At 44.5% G+C, this 15861-nt stretch overlaps 1 long non-coding RNA gene across 1 annotated transcript; it reads left to right on the top strand.

The window, feature by feature from the left end:
- The first annotated feature begins 8817 nt into the window (after positions 1 to 8817).
- Positions 8818 to 11217, top strand: LOC136018978 (uncharacterized). The gene is made up of 3 exons (XR_010614689.1): positions 8818 to 9235; positions 10122 to 10159; positions 10795 to 11217. It is a non-coding gene; the product is annotated as an uncharacterized LOC136018978 (long non-coding RNA).
- Positions 11218 to 15861: the final 4644 nt, after the last annotated feature.

The following is a 15861-nucleotide window of genomic DNA, read 5'->3' as shown; positions in this document are numbered from 1 at the left end:
GTACTTGGGATGGCACCTATCACGCTATTAAAGGGTCGGCTATTTCACCTGAGAAATTAACGCCAACAAAAGAACGTAATATAAAATAAGTAGTGTCTGCATAACCAGCTCCATCTCTCTCCAAAGGGTCTGGGGCAACAGAGGGTTTATTTTATGCAGGAGAAAAGGCGGGCAGGAAGGAGACATGTGTTCCCTTCAAGAAAATGGGGAAAAGTTAGAGATGTTTTGGGGTTTAACAATAATCCTTATTTTTTCCCCTTTCCTCCCCTCCTGCTTTCCTGAAGGAGGGATGCTAAAGGGCTCCGGCTGCTTTGGTTGCTACCAAATGACATTGCTGCTACGTCACGGGACAAAACATAAACACTGCTGCCAATTTAAATTGATGTATAAAGATTAATGGGAGATGAAGCATACTAACAACCTGGATTATAATGGCAGGAATAGTTATTATTTCTCCAGAGCACATACATCTATACGGGGAGCCATAGGGAGCACACACTCGTCGCTAGAATTTTATCTCTCCACATAGGCATGATGTGTGTCCACCGTGACATGTTTAATTCCCCCGTGGACTCAACTAATACGATTAAAAAAAGACAGAAAGAAAGCAAGAAAGGCCGATTAAAAGGGAGAATCACCAAAATATCAACATGCCACAGAGGGGAAGGAGGAATAGATAATTAGAAGCAAAAGAGGAGCAGGTAATTATGATCTGAAATTAAATATGATGTTGAAGACGTCTCCTTTGTACTGCAGTGAAGATTTCAGATTCATACACATAATAAACACTCAGGTTGTCATCTGGAGGTGCAAATCTGAAAGATATTCCAACAAATGAAGTGCTGGCAGAGAGAGGTATAAAGAGATCTCCGCCTGTCAGGGGTCAGACAGCCTGAGATTGCTTCTAGAGATCTTTTGAAAATTTCACACGATTGAAGGCTTAGGGGCTTTGCTGCGTTCGCATTTCAAACTCAGATCAGCGGGATCACAATCAAAAATAGAGGTCTGGAAAATTTTGATGCAAAGATGGCCACAGGCTTCGCTGATTCTTTCCCCCCCACCCCCCCCTTCTTCTCCCAGACAGACACTCTGACATGACTATGATCCCTGGGATGACAGAGTTGTCAGAAAAGAAAGAGAAAATAGCATCTTGTCTTGTAACTTCCTATCAGTCAAAAGGAATTTAGGATCCTCTTTCCAATAAAAGAGAGGGAGAGAGAGCAAGAGAGGGAGCTGGGGAAGATGAGGCTTTCTTACCAAGCAAAGAAAAGTGAAGAGAGTTCTGTGGTTTATAATTAATATTCCACACCTAAACGTTTCTGATCTCTTCCCTTTACAGTCCTCCCACCCCATCACCTTCTTCTCCTCTACAATTTCAATTTTAGATCAATTCATGTCCTCCGAAACAGTGTGCATAAGTGATAGAATATTTACTACATGTATATCATGCCTAATAGCGTCTCATCAATCGTATATGCTCACATGAAATATATACCATTTTTACTCGGACTTCATAGATATTTTTTGCTACAAGTGTCTCACACCATTATAGTAATATTTAAAATATTAAACCGTTCTAAGGAAATTTGTTGAAAGTCTTAAAAATAAGTCGGGAAAAAGGTAGGAAATTGAAAATTTAAAAGTGTCCTAAAAGCCGAGGGACAGCAGAAGACGGATTAAACCAAGCGGGAATTGTGTTAAAACATATAGTCAGTATATTCTATTTATAACTCTTTCGGAAAGGTCAGGTGCAATAGGAAGTGTTTTATCATCTCAGCTATTTCAAATTAATTGCTATTGATTTGTTGACCAGGAAGAAGAGTAGTTAACTCCGCTCAGGTCTAATTATTGTGGTTTCTAAAAGAAACGATGAGGGTAACTTTCCGAAAAGAACGAGCCGGGGTTGGGAATAAGAACTTGCCGGGATGCTCCTTCCTAATTAGCTCCGAGACGAGAGTTTGGGCACCTCGGTTCACGGGGAAGTTGCCCCCTTTGCATTTTACACCCAGGTGCTGTGCAAGCCACACAGTGAGAGATAGTAACATATCCCCCGTACTTCACATCCTGCTTGGGTTTTTTGCTTGTTTGGTTAGTTTTATATATATTGTATGCTTATATATATTTTTAGCTAACTTCTTGGCGCCTAACGCGCTTCCTCAGATAAAGAGAGGACAGGGAAGCAGAGAAAAATCCTTTTGGCAATTGACTTTAAATATGTATTTTCTACGAAATAAAATAACATAATTAACAAAAAAGATGAACATTTTTTCCCTTTGGAAGGGGTGAAAAAGGATTCAGACTCCGCTGAGTAACCGGAGTTTCACAATCCCTCTCGAAATACAAACTAACCACTCTGCCAGCTGGGGTGCAGAAAATAACCTCTGCTAAATGCTCCCAACGATGAGATTTGCACTGTTGAAGTTATGATAAGAAACTCTGTATTTAAACCCGCCAAAGTTTCCCGTTTCCCCCACTGCCCGAATCTGACAGTGGTAACTCTGGCTAGTGACATCTCAATAATGAACAAAATATTCACTTTCCCCCCCCCCCCCTTTTTGCTATCTGAAGCGATCAGTTCATTAACAAACAAACCCCCATTGAAAGTGGACCCCACTTTTCCTATCTGAAGGATGAGAATTTTAAGGAGAAAAATTAGGGATCCACTGGAGGGTGGGAAGACAAAAACTTTTGCAAGATGCGTTTGGGGTGTATTTTCCTCTGCTGGGAATATTTCTGCGCTGTGTCACAAAACGGAACCTACGTGGTAGCGGAAGCGATTTCCCGACGATAATAAAAAAGACTGATTTAAAACAAAGTAATTCGAACACGGAGAGATGCGTTGATTTAAAGGATGATCAAAATCGTATTTTTGGGGGGATAATTATTTAATATTTTCCCTTCAGAAAAGATAAACCGGAATTAGGAGGATTCGGGCTTTTGTGCCTGGATCTGGTGATGTGGTTGCAATCCAGGTTTTCTGGTGCAAATTTACGAATAGGAAAATAAAGATAAAAAAATCTCACAAACCGATGCAGAAACACGCAATACTAAAGGCATTCTACGGGCAGTGGGGAGAAATGGAAATAAATCAATTTATAAGGACTATTTCCCTTACTGAGGGGAATTTTGCGCTTGTACAACGTCAATTTCAGCTTCTGCCGAATTTTCCGCTTTGAGCGAAACAAACTGTATTCGAGAGGGGAAAAAGTAGGAAAACGGCTGCCTTTGCCATGCACCTGCCCGGGGAAGCAGCACGTTTGTGTTCTTCTTGGGTTGATAGTTTTAAATCTCTGCGAATGTCCCGTCCCGCTGCGGGGAGCCGGTACCTGGTCGGAGGGGTGCGAGGGGAAGAGGCAGCAAACGAACTTGGCAGGGTGGGATCGTTACCATTCGGGACAGGAGTTTAGGTCCAACTTTTCCTTGGGAAGAGTCGAAAGAATGCAATATGAACGAGTTGGGGTGCGAGGGGGGCGGTGGGAGCCGGGCTGAGTTGGGGATCCCCCTCCCGCGGTGGGGAAGGAGGCAGGGATTTGTATTCCTTCCAGCCGGAGATGGACAAGATTTTCCTGACAAGTACAAAGCGTAGGGGCTCGGACCTTTGTTCTGGGGCTGGCGATTGCAATTTGGAGGTGGCTACTTCTGTTTTTTCCCCTTTGAAAGGAAAGCGGGACAGTCCGTGGCTGGAGCTTATTTTCTGCTCAAGAAAGTTTCCACAGATCAAGGGTGGGGCTTAAAAATGATTGTTATTTATTTGTGTGTTTGTTTGTTTTGAAGCGTGGCCAACAGCTCGCTAACAAACGTAGAAATTCATAGGAAAGCTCCTGGTGACTCCAGCCGCTTGGCGAGCACGTCCCCAGCCCGGGGCAGGATCAGGGGAAAGGGCTCGATCCTGCCTCCCTTTCTCAGGGAAATCCACCTGGCTCTCATCCCGGTCTCTATATTTTTGGGGGTGTATATTACCTTTAATTCCCCAAATCGCGATGCCCAAATAGTGATTCCCCATCACATCTCCCCCTTCCCAGCATCCAACCTTTCAGAATCATCTCAGTTTCAGCAGCGGGATCAAACGCCTGCTAGCTCTGAGCGCTCGATGTGACTCCCGGGGCCCGATCCTGACAGTTTCCCCCCCCCCCCCCCCCCCCAACTTTCCGCTGGGCACCACCCTTTTGCACCCCGGTGCGGGGTCCGCCGGCTGCGGCTACTGCACGCCGGGATGGAAACAGCATCAGTTACGTGTGTCAAACCGAAAATAACCCCCCTTCGGTACACAACGCCTTTCATACACCCCCGAGTAAATTAAATCCTCCTCAAATCTTCTCAGTTGCAACTGGAGACGGCAGTTAATATTACCGTTAATTGAGATGAGAGCTGCGCCTGACTTATGGGGAGTTTCACGGGTTTTTTTTGACACGAGTGATTTAGGGTTTCGCAGCTGCTCGCGAACACCTTGCATCCCCGACGTGAAACATCACCTTCGCGCACACTTTATACCGGGCTGGGAGTGGGTGTTTAACAGGGATCCTATACATACGGCCTGCGATATATATACATTGCTCCTTGCGCGTTTGCCATGGAAGTGGTTTGGTGACACGACGGTGTGTCGCCTCTTGGTGCGTGTCCCCACGGGGACATCCACCCTCCGTGGGTACCAGGGCGAGAGCGTGTTCCCTAAGGGGGAGGTCTGCAAAGGACTCGGTGCCTCCGCCTGGTTTGGGTGCACCCAGGGACCGCGGGGCTTGGCCGAGGCGGGGGGACACCACCGGCATTATTCCCAGGCACCAAATACCGCTGTGGAGATTTCAAATGATCTTTCTAATTCCACGTTTTATACTTTATGATTTCTTGCCAGCATCCCAGTGTGTTTCTGTTTAGATATACTAAGCTCCTTGAAATTAATTAACCTGTGGTCAGCAACCCAAAAAAAAAAAAAGGAGAAGGGAACACTGGTTAAACTATATTCCTTTACAACGTTTGGTCACAGTTAGTTACAGAATTTTCCAGCTGTGAAGATGATGTGCACTATTTACTGTAATTGAATTGCTGTTATAACACCTTTCAAGAGGAAAAGTGATACATGACAAAAGTTGAGCTGATGCAGAGGCCCCCCTTTTTCTTTTTCCCTATGCTTATCTGGAATAAAAATTTCACCTCGGAGAGCGCGGACCGGCGTCTGCCCTGGGGTGGGTGAGGAGCCGCGGAACCTCCTCCGCACCCGCGCTAAACCCACGGCCCCAGGCAAACTCCCCGCATCCCACCGGGGATTCCAGGCTGAAACGGGCTTCGGGCTCAGCCCCGGTGCTGCTCGATTGCATCCCAGTATCAGCCCAGCGCAGCCTGCGAGGAGAGGGAGAGGCTGCTCGTTTGTAGCTTAAAGCACCGAAAACAGCCATTCTCATGTTTGGATTTATTGGATTTATTCCCTTCCAACTCGTAATAGATTCTCTAGAGCATCAGAGAGATTATTTTATAAAGTAAATTCAGAGCAGGCTGTTCATTAGATCCCATTATTATTAAAAGGGGACGATCAGTTGGAAAAAAATCCATCTAATTTGGAGGAAAAAAGCGACACATTCTAAATTATTTCTGTAACTTTTGCTACCTTTGGCGTTTTTGGCAAGAGAACAAATAAAAACCCGGAGGAGCTGGATGTGTTTTTCCCTCTCTCTCTCTGTATTTTTTTTTCCCTTCTCAGTGCCACATAACAGCCTTTCCTCCTTCAACTTCAAAGAGGACTGAAAGGACAAACATTCTGATACAGCTAATAATACACGGAGAGAAAGAATTTGCATTCCTTAGCAAATATAAGTGCTCATTAATAGAATCGTGTATTTGGCTATGAACATCTTGCCAGTACCGCTGGGAGACAGAAAAGTGTTCATGTGGGGAGGGTTTGAGGAAGAGTTCTGATTGACGTTGTAGGAGCCACATCTTCCCCTTTCTCCCCAGTCATGTGTATTAGGTCAACGATTACTATTAAAAAAAAAGGAGGGGGGGGGAAGGAAAAGTGAAGTAATAATCATAAAGGAACAGATGGGGACAGAACTCCCTGCGACTTCTGAAAGGCACAGCAAAGACTTGCTGTCTATAAACTCATCAAGATAATACTAATTGCCCTCTTAGGCCGTGTCGTAGCTCCCGGCCGGCCTCTTTGCCCGGGGGTCCCGCATCCGCACCGCTGGTGCTGCTTCCCCCCATTTACCTCCTCCTGAGGGTTTAGGGAAGAGGATTCACCCCCTTACGGGGCTCCGGCTGCGCGGAGGGGCGCGGGTGGGTGCGGAGGGGCGCGGATGGGTGCGGAGGGGCGCGGGGCTCTCTCCAGCACACTTTCTCGCCTCCCGGCTCCCGCGGGCCCTTCGCCGTGCTGTGCCCGTAGGGCACGAACCTGATCTATAGGTTCCCATAGATGCCCTGAGCACCGCCATTGGCAGGGCACACATTCTGAGGCCATCGATCTGGGGTGCAGCATCCCTATGGACCACCCCGGGAGCTATCTTTTTCCAGTCAACACTTTCCCAGTCTCTAAGCTGAGGTGATTCTATAGGTGGTAATAATAGGAATATAGGTGGGAATAATGAGGATAATAGGTATGAAATGGTAAACAAAATTAAAGTTGCTTTGTGAGTAAAACTTTGTCCATCTCTCTGAGCTAAAGACAACTGCAGTGATTACCCAAAGCTTATTTTACCATCATGTGAACTCTATTTTTATTCCCAGTTACCATACTGTAAATTTGGACATCTTCTTCCCCATAGAGAAGTCTTCTCCAAGTGGGAATAAATCAACTCTGTGTGAACCCCAGGAAAGTTTACTGACACCTGTTTTTGGGACAATAAATTCTATAAAAGGATAAAATCTTAGAGAAATTAAAAAGCAACTTTGTCTTTTAAGGTGATTATTTGGGATTCTCTCTCCTGGTTTATGCCCACAGTGACTGTTTCACATCTTGCTACAAAGAAAGGATATCCAAATATCTGGGCAGCACAGACTGAGTAGGGATGTCTGCACGGTGACTCACCGAGAAGATATGCTGGATCAGAACTGCAGCTAGACATAGGGACTATAATTTGATCACCTGGGTTTCCATCATCTGGTTTAAGCATTTTAAAGGTGAACAATGTATCTTGAACTGCTATTTTGAAGGGCCTGTTGAGTTTATTATCACTTCAGTCTTTAACATCAGGTTTGAATATCTTTCTAGAAGTTAACCCTTCATTCAACTGCAAGGTTGAGAGCTCGGTATAAACTCTGAGCAAGGATACAAGCCTCTGCTGAGTTTTACTACACCAGACTTTGTTGCTGATTGTTCCTTTTTGGCTTTCACACTTTCAGACTTATTCAAAGAAGTTGTCTTTGCCTGGTGGTTTCTTTAGTTTTCGTTAGATTTGGGAGCAGCTTTTTATACATTAATGTGAGCGCATTTATATTACTCAAACACAGTGAACATAATTTGCCTATGACTTCAGTGGGACCATATTTCATCAGAGATGCACGTGAACGCCAGAGGAACAGTGCTAGGAAAGCATCACTTGTGGTTCTCTAGGATGGTTTGTGTACGGCAAGAGCAGAAACATGCTTTGCCTTCAAAGAAGTCCTGTATTTTATTAGCATAATCTGTAGAAATTGTCACTCAGGGGCTTGCTGTTGGCTTAGGCCCAGCGGTCACTGCTCTGGTAACCTCCTGACTGGGTCTGGGATTAAAAAGTCAAAAGTTTTTGGTTCATTCAGAAGTGCGAGCCTCCGTCTGCTCACACTGACGTCCGCGTTGACTCTTTGTTCTGTCCCAGTGGTCCCCAGCCCACGCTGGCCTCAGAATAATAATATCAAGCAAGGAATGCACTGTCTGTTTTGTTTTTATGCTCCCCTCTCCTCATCCTTTTTAACTGCTGGGGCTGTGAGCAGCCTCAGAGGGTCCATAAGGTTAACAAATTGGGAATTTCAACCCCCTTTGTTTCAGCCTCCCCTGAAACATGCCTGTTGGCTTTGCTCCGGGGCCATGAACCCAGGAATCCTTCCCAGCGGACAGCATCAAGGCCCCCCAAGCTCACAGGGCCCTAAGCTGCTGGGCCAGCCTCAGCAGGGGACTGCCCCAGGGTGAAGAGCATGGATCTTCAGCGATGAAACAAACTGTTTCAGATGCAATGAATTGGACATCTGTTTCATCAGAGAGGAAAAGAAAAAATTCATCAGCTGTAATGAGAGATGCTAAGATATTTTGGTATGTTGATAGGCTGCCTCCTGCTCCTCACAGCTGGAACAAACACACTACCTAATCTATTGGCCCCTAGGAATGATTTTTTTCCCTTGGGTAATACCTTTTCTTCACATCAGAGCACTGGATTATCGGTAGCGTGCACTCGATGCTTTTCAGTGCACTCTTTAGTGGTATTGGTTCATTGCCAGTCTTCAATTTACCTGCAAGTTCTCTTATCTTTAGTCTGTGGATCCATTCTATGCTGGATTTCTTAAATACATGATGTCCTCCTGTATAAGCTATTGTTTTTTAATCTAGCAGCTCTACCAGTGCTAAAAGTCTAGTTTGTTTATTAATAAAGGATCTGCTTTTACCCTCAGCTTGTCCTCTAAGGTTCACCTCCTCCAAATGCTTCCCTACCATTTACGTGTGCTGGACCAGGCATGCAGGATTTGTTCCTACATTAAGAACATCTTAGTATTGCCCATCACCAGCAGTAGTCTGTTGCTCAGTGCTGGGTGCACTCCCATGTGCTTTTTGTTTTATAAAGACCTCATAGAATCATAGAATAGTTTGGGTTGGAAGGGACCTTCAAAGCTCATCTAGTTTCAACCCACTGCAATGGTCAGGGACATCTTCAACTAGATCAGGTTGCCCAGACTCCCTTGGTTCATGGGATTTTTATTAGCAGCTTTGTGCGGACTCCGAAAGGTTTCCTGGCTTGTTCCTGAACCTGATTACATTTCCCCCTTTCCTGATTACATTACAGACTGGTTTTGTGCGCGGGTTCGGCAAACTGAACTCTTCAGTTGTTTGTGCTAACTTATTTTTCCTGTAAATGCAGTATTCTTTTTGCAGTCTGCTCTGGAAGGAATCCTTCTCCAGCTCTTATTTACACCATTCCCAGCTGCTGTGTTTCTCAGGTGCAGCTCTTTTGCTTTTATGAGTACTTTCCTCCTTGCAAGCAGCTGACCTCTACCCAGCTCATCTCACACACCGCGGGCTGAAGAATGCAGTGAAAGATGTTTCTGCTTCTAACACAAAGTAAGTGCTTTTCTTTTGAAAAACAGTGACCAGGGATGGTGCAAGTATAGCTGGGACTTTAGCCAGGCACTTGCAGACCAACTTCATTGCATTCCCTAAGAGAGGACTATTGCATCCCAGTGGACAACTGCCTTTTCTAAGCTCCTTGCAGCTGCCCCAGCAGTGGCCCATTTCCAAAGTGCTGTCACTTGTGTTTGTTCAATACTTGTTGTATTATAGTCTCTTCTGGAAGCAGGATCCTGTCTGAAGCTACTGATAACAGCTTGTTGTGCTGTTGACACGGTTGCAGATCCTGTGACTCCCTATATTTCTTTTTTTTAGCAGCAGCATTCCTGCTCTCTATGTTTTTTTAAGCCTTCCTTTCATTAAATTGTGCTGATACTACAGAAAATTGTCGGCTGTCCATTCCTTCTCTAGACATGGAATATATCTGTATGTATATATATGTATATATGTATGTATAATCACAGCAAGGGGAAGAAAGGGTCAGGTGTTGCTATGGAAAGAGACTATTAATCTGGGACAGAACTGGTAGTAGGGGAGGTAAGAGCCTTCCCCTGCACAAAATAAGCCTTTAAAAGGAAGCTCACGGAGTTCTCCAGGGAACCCCTGCCCCAAGTTCAGTAATTTGGTAATTTGCTCCTCTTATTTCTTGCCTTTGATGATGGCTCTTCAACCAGATTTTCACTGATCTTAATGTAGCCTAGTCTCAACTAGTCTGGGTTAAATTAGAAAGAAGATTTGTATGAGGTATTGGCTTGAACACTTTACAAAGAGCTTGATGGCGAGGACCTGAAGATTATCATATGCTTCTCAAAAATCCTGTGATGGTTCATGCCAGCCAAGCACCTACTTATATGCATAAACCTCCTTTCACTTTTAACAGATGTATCCAAAAGGAAAGAAGAGGAAGTTGGAGACAAGGTGAGAGATTATTCCCTTTCTTGTCTATTCTGTTTTGTCCCTTGCAGATCAAAGCCGCATAACACTCTCTGGTCCATCATGGTCTTGGGTATCATCAGGGACTGTCACATCAACCAGCCTGTGGCAGAGGAAATCAGCTCTGCTCTTATTCATTAACTCCATTGCTGACCAGGAGGAGGGAGTGGAGGAGAATCCACGGGTGCTTTTGCAGAACTGGTTTCTCTTTGCTCCAGATGCACACAAGTGGCTTCAACTTCCCAAGGCTCCCAGTGAGGATGGGATTGAAGCAGCCACTCCAACCCCCCAACTGGTCTTTACCTAAGTGCACCACAAAACAGAGGTGACACATTATTGACCGTGACATCTGGACTGCATTTAAAACTAATAGGATAAAAGATAGATTTGCCAGCTGAATTTCTGATCTATAAAACTTAGGTTGCACTCTGTGTGTTTTTACATCATCAGAAGAATTACATCTCTGGGTTTATTTTTAGCAGCCTGTCCAATAGCTTCATCGTGGTCTGGCTCAGCACTGGAGCTAGGAGTAAAGAGTTAAACTTGTTTCTTCCCATAAAGCAGGATTTTGCAATCCATTTCACTTTTCCAGCACCTTCTGTTTTTCTCACTGACTGCAGACCTGCCAGCTGATGTTACCTCTCCCGGTCACTTGGAGGTTGCCTCATGGACCATAAGGTCTCTCCCAGCCAAAGGCTGAAAACTACTGCTTGGAGGAACGTGAAGGAGCAGAATGAGCCTCTCTCAGGGTCACTGGCCTGGCACGATGCTCACACACACCATGTAATGTGCTACAAGGAACATTTCATTTTTTGCTCAGCCTGTCAGTCTCAATTTCAACTGTTTTAAACTTTGCCACAGGAAACACCAGAGGAAGGCGACCATCAGCTTATATAGCGTAAAGAAGAGTTGGCTTAGATGTTACAGTATTAACATTTCCATGGGTCTCCCTTATCTCTAGCATTTTTTGATTTTCATCAGAAGTAGTTCGATTGATTCTGGCATTTTTGTATTGCTCTGGACCCTTAAAGCCTAGTAAGAAATCATCATCTCTGGCTTTTAAACCTTCACAATCTGAACGTGTCTCCTCGCAGGCTCATGTGCCTGTGTGCAGACACACAGTTGTATTTCAATACATGGAGAGAGGAGTTTATGTAGCTCTCCGTAAATCAGATCTGGGGAACAGGGGTGGCTCTCTTCTACAGCATTTAGAAACATTCCATGACTCCTCTCTGCATTTGCAGAGCAGATTTTGCTGCAGAAGCAGCACTTAAAAGAAGGGTTTGCGGCCCCTGCTGCTGTGTTAGGGCGGTTTTGCCCGCTCCAGTGGTAACTTTTCAACATGGAGAGGCAAACGGTAGCATACTTGCAAGTACTTGAAGCAGTTCTGTTGATCAGGGTTCAGAGCTCCAGTTAGTCATTATTTCATAGCACAGAAGAAATACAGCCTGTCTTCTCTTAGTGACAGGCACACCCAGTGCACAGTATCGCTAATATACAGTGAGGAGAGTTAAAAAAGGAATTAACTAAAACTGGACTATTCAAAACTTCAGGATAAGGATCAAGAAGTTACCTGATGTGATTATCAGTGGTCAGTGACGACAAGAACACTGGGGAGATGGGGGGGAAGATGAAAAGCAAAAGCTTATGGTGTGCCTTGGGCAGACAAAAGAAGAGTCAGTAAGAAACACTTATATTTTCCGGAGCAAAGAGATTAATTAGCAAGGAGGGCTGGTTTTGCAGCACAGAGCAGGTTTTCTGCACAAATGGGATTGAATAGCACCATTATAGAGATGGAGTTGTGTTTCTTCTCTTGGGAATCCATGGTTTGTTTGCTAGTGAGGGAAAAGGGACTCCTTAGTTCTACCAGTAAATCTATCCCCAGTAAAAGCAAATCTTAGTAAATAGGGAAGTTGGTTTGTCTGGGGGCTTTTTTGTTTGCTTGGGTGGGCTGGGTTTTTTTGCATGTTCACATGTGCCTTGTTAAATAGTGGTGTCCATCCACATCACTGCAGGTGCTTCTTGAAGCCGAAAGTGTTTACATGGTAAAGTGGTGAAGGAAAGGGAGCATCACCACCACCTTACACTGTTGTCACATACTTTGCATCCAGTGTCCATTTTAAAGCAAATGACAACTTATGAGACAGATTGTCTGCTACATTTGACCTATTTGTCATGATCTCAACAATTTCTGTTAAAGTTCCCACCTCAGGAACATTTCTTAAGTGACAGGGAAGTGGGACTATTTGGCTGCTCTTATGCTGAAGGAGTGCCATGAAAGGAGGATAGGGAAAATGGATGGAAAAAAAGCAGTTTTATAAGACGTGGCTAACCAGATGATTCAATCTGGCATCACTGGGGAGAAAGGAACTGAGATATAGGAAGAATTACATATATATATATAGAGAGAGAGAGAGAAAGAAAGAAAGAAAGCATATGGGCATCTGGGAGGTGAGGTTAAGAAGTATGACCTTGCTGTAGGATGGAAAAAAGGAGTGCAAAGGATGCCTGGAAGAGAGGCACAGGATGCTGAGAAAAGTGATTTATCACTTGGTTTTTGGGTTGAGTGACAGATGGGAGGCTGTGGAGAGGAAGAAGACACAGAAAGGAGGAGAAAGGGGCAAACAGCAGACTAGGCTGGACCTCAGAAGGGCGGTGAAGGGAAGGTGACAGGCGGTGCAGGTTGGGGGGAGCCGGGGATGGTTGCCAACCTGTGTGGTGATGGGGTAGCATTGTCAGTGATGATACTGTCAGGGATGGCAGGCGATGGGAGTAGGATAGGGGGGATATAGGAGAAGAAAGGACTCTCAGCGCTGACATGGGAGGGGTGAGTTCAGTTGTGATCTCTCAGTGCAGTTCCTCGAAATCTGGGGCCATCTGGACACAGTCCTGTCCCTAATGCAAGCTGTCAGCAGCACCAAGGGATTGCTCTGGCAGCCCGGACTTCCTGGCACATCCAAGAGCCTCCGTGCTGATGGCCAGGAGGGCAGATGGCACCGGATGCACTACAGTGGCTTTGCACCACCTGGTGCCCCCTGTTTCGGGGGAGTCCTGCAGAGCCAGGTGAGCCCCTGGCTTCAGGCACTGTGGTGTCACTCAGCCCGATGGTGTAGAGCCACATTGCAGTGAGCAGATGCCCAAACACCTTCAAAGATATGAGCAGTGGTGCAAACATTCAGGGTGGCCACATTTGGTGTTGTTTGGTTGTGTTATGTCAGGCATCACCAAAGCAACAGCCTGAGGTGAATGACAAAGCAGGAGAGTGAGAACTTGGCTGACACAGATGTCTGAAAAGGAATAGATATTTGTAGTAACTGGTTTCTTCAACCCCATCTTCCTTTGCTCAGCGTAGTCCTGAAGAGTAAATTCGGATTTGGGCTGGTCTTTTGAGTTTCTCCACCCATACGTAAGTAGGAGTCTCTGCAAATGTTGACCATTCCTCTTCATGAGGAATCCTCATACATTAAAGATTATTCTATTCCAGAAATATTTTATTCCCTTTTAATCATCCCAGTAACAACAGTAGTTTATTATAACATATCTGGAGGATGTGGTATATCTGGACAGCATATCCTCATAGCATAACATAATGGGGATCTGAAAAGTAGAAGCTTTGGGGAAAGAAAGTGATGGTATGTGTTTATTACTGAGCTTAGAGGCGTGCAAAATAAAGCAAGTGATTACAGCTCCTCAATGAAAAAAATCAAGGCTCCAATAAAGACAGTATAAAATCATGTGTTAGAGGAGATGACATGGGATGCAAATAGTGACTGCATATTGGTTAAAGGGTCAGTTCACCATGGCTGAGGACCACTGGCTGTTCCTCCTCTCGCCTCAGGCACTGCTTACTTGCAGCTACTTGAGAGGGGGAAGAGGTAGTAGTCAGCTTGTCCAAATCAGATCCCTAACAAACTCTTCTGGTAGAGGAGACCCTGAGACTTTTTAGCTTGGATCCCATATGTGCATGTATTTCTTCCACTTGAAAATGTGAATGTTTAAAAATAAATTACATCTATTTCAGTTAAACTAAGACTTCTCAAATCTATGTATGACTTTGTGGTCAAAACCAATAAGGATAACATTGACCCACAGTGAAGATATTCACAGAGTGAAATAGAAAGATAAATAGGAGGTCTGAGTTTTCTCTGCATCATAACCAGGTTCCCTAAGCATTAATTTATTAGTCATCTAGTAAAGGGAAGACAGGAGGAAAAAAAAAAAAGAGATAAAATAATCCAAATTGATAAATTTACAACTGTTTTAATTGTATTTTATCACAATATGTGAAAATAGATGCAATGAATTCCTATGCAAGCAAATATGAAATACCTATAAACACACAAATAACTGTGTACCCATACCGGGCTCATAGAAACCAGAGACGAGCCTCAGAAATTTACCTTAAACTATGTCAGACTGCACAGCAATGTCACTGTACCCCAGAAGAGCATCTCGCCTGGCATCCACTGTATGCTTATACACTCTGCTTTGGGACTGCACTAATGTGGCAGCTTAGGAAGTACACTTGAATGAATGACCTGAATAGTATGGCACAAGACCATCTCAGTTTCCTTTTTCAGATAGGGGGAAAAGATGAAAACCACTGACACTATAGCCTTGACACTTGAAAGAATGCTGTAAGTATGGTGAATGTTGTTCAGGGAAGGGACATATTAGCTGTAAATATTATTACAGCAGATACCAATTTAAAAATGCATGAACTGTAGAAGAAAGGGAACCATGGCACAACCTGTTAGCAATAAAATTGGAAAGAGAAACATTGCTTACCCAGCTGGTTAAATCATGGAGAGTAAAACCAAGTGAAAAATAAACACCAGATTTAGATGCACACTCAATATATCTGGCTGCCTGCAAAAGCTGGTGCTACTAAGGAAGAGAAGTCTATAATCACACCAAAACTGTCCAAGTCTGTTCAGATCTCTACACTGCAGAGTCTCTCAGCCACCTCCACTCACACAGCAAGCAAGCAGCGACCCGGCTCTACCTATGCTCACTCTGCTGACACAGAGGACTGGACTTAGAACAGATCCATCTTCATACAATCATAGAATCATGGAGTCATGCAATCACATGGAATCATACAAACACAGAATCATAGGTTGGGTTGGAAGGGACCTTAAAGCTCATCCAGTTCCAACCCACTGCTGTGGGCAGAAATACCTTCCACTAGAGCAGGTTGCTCCAAGTCCTGTCCAACCTGGCCTTGAATACGGCCAGGGATGGGGCAGCCACAGCTTCTCTGGGCACCCTGTGCCAGTGCCTCAGCACCCTCACAGGGAAGAGCTTCTTCCTGATATTTAATCTAAATCTACCCTCTTTCATTTTGAGACCATTACCCCTCATCCTATCAGTACACTCCCTGATATCTTGGACATCTATATTCCCTCAAAGGATCCAGAGACAGCTTTACAATCACAAACAGAATGAATTTCAGGAGTATGAAATTAATACCCGTTGGGCGACTTCGGTGCTAAACATCCACTGATTTCAAAAGAGAAGTTTTTAAACCTTCTTTTGTTTCCTGATTAGCTCCTATGAACACAGCTTCTGGGTGTCCAAGCTCTCATGAAGAATCAAAGGAAGCCTGCATGCAAAGTAAGAGTACAGTTGTCACTTTAGTTTACCCATGCTTGTCCCGGAAAATGAAAAGAGGCTTTTCTCACTTT

This window comes from Lathamus discolor, chromosome 8, assembly GCF_037157495.1.
Source record: "Lathamus discolor isolate bLatDis1 chromosome 8, bLatDis1.hap1, whole genome shotgun sequence".
NCBI classification, from domain to species: Eukaryota; Metazoa; Chordata; class Aves; order Psittaciformes; family Psittacidae; genus Lathamus; species Lathamus discolor.
The sequence above is the reverse complement of the archived record's forward strand: the minus strand, read 5'-3'. Positions and strand labels throughout refer to the sequence as shown.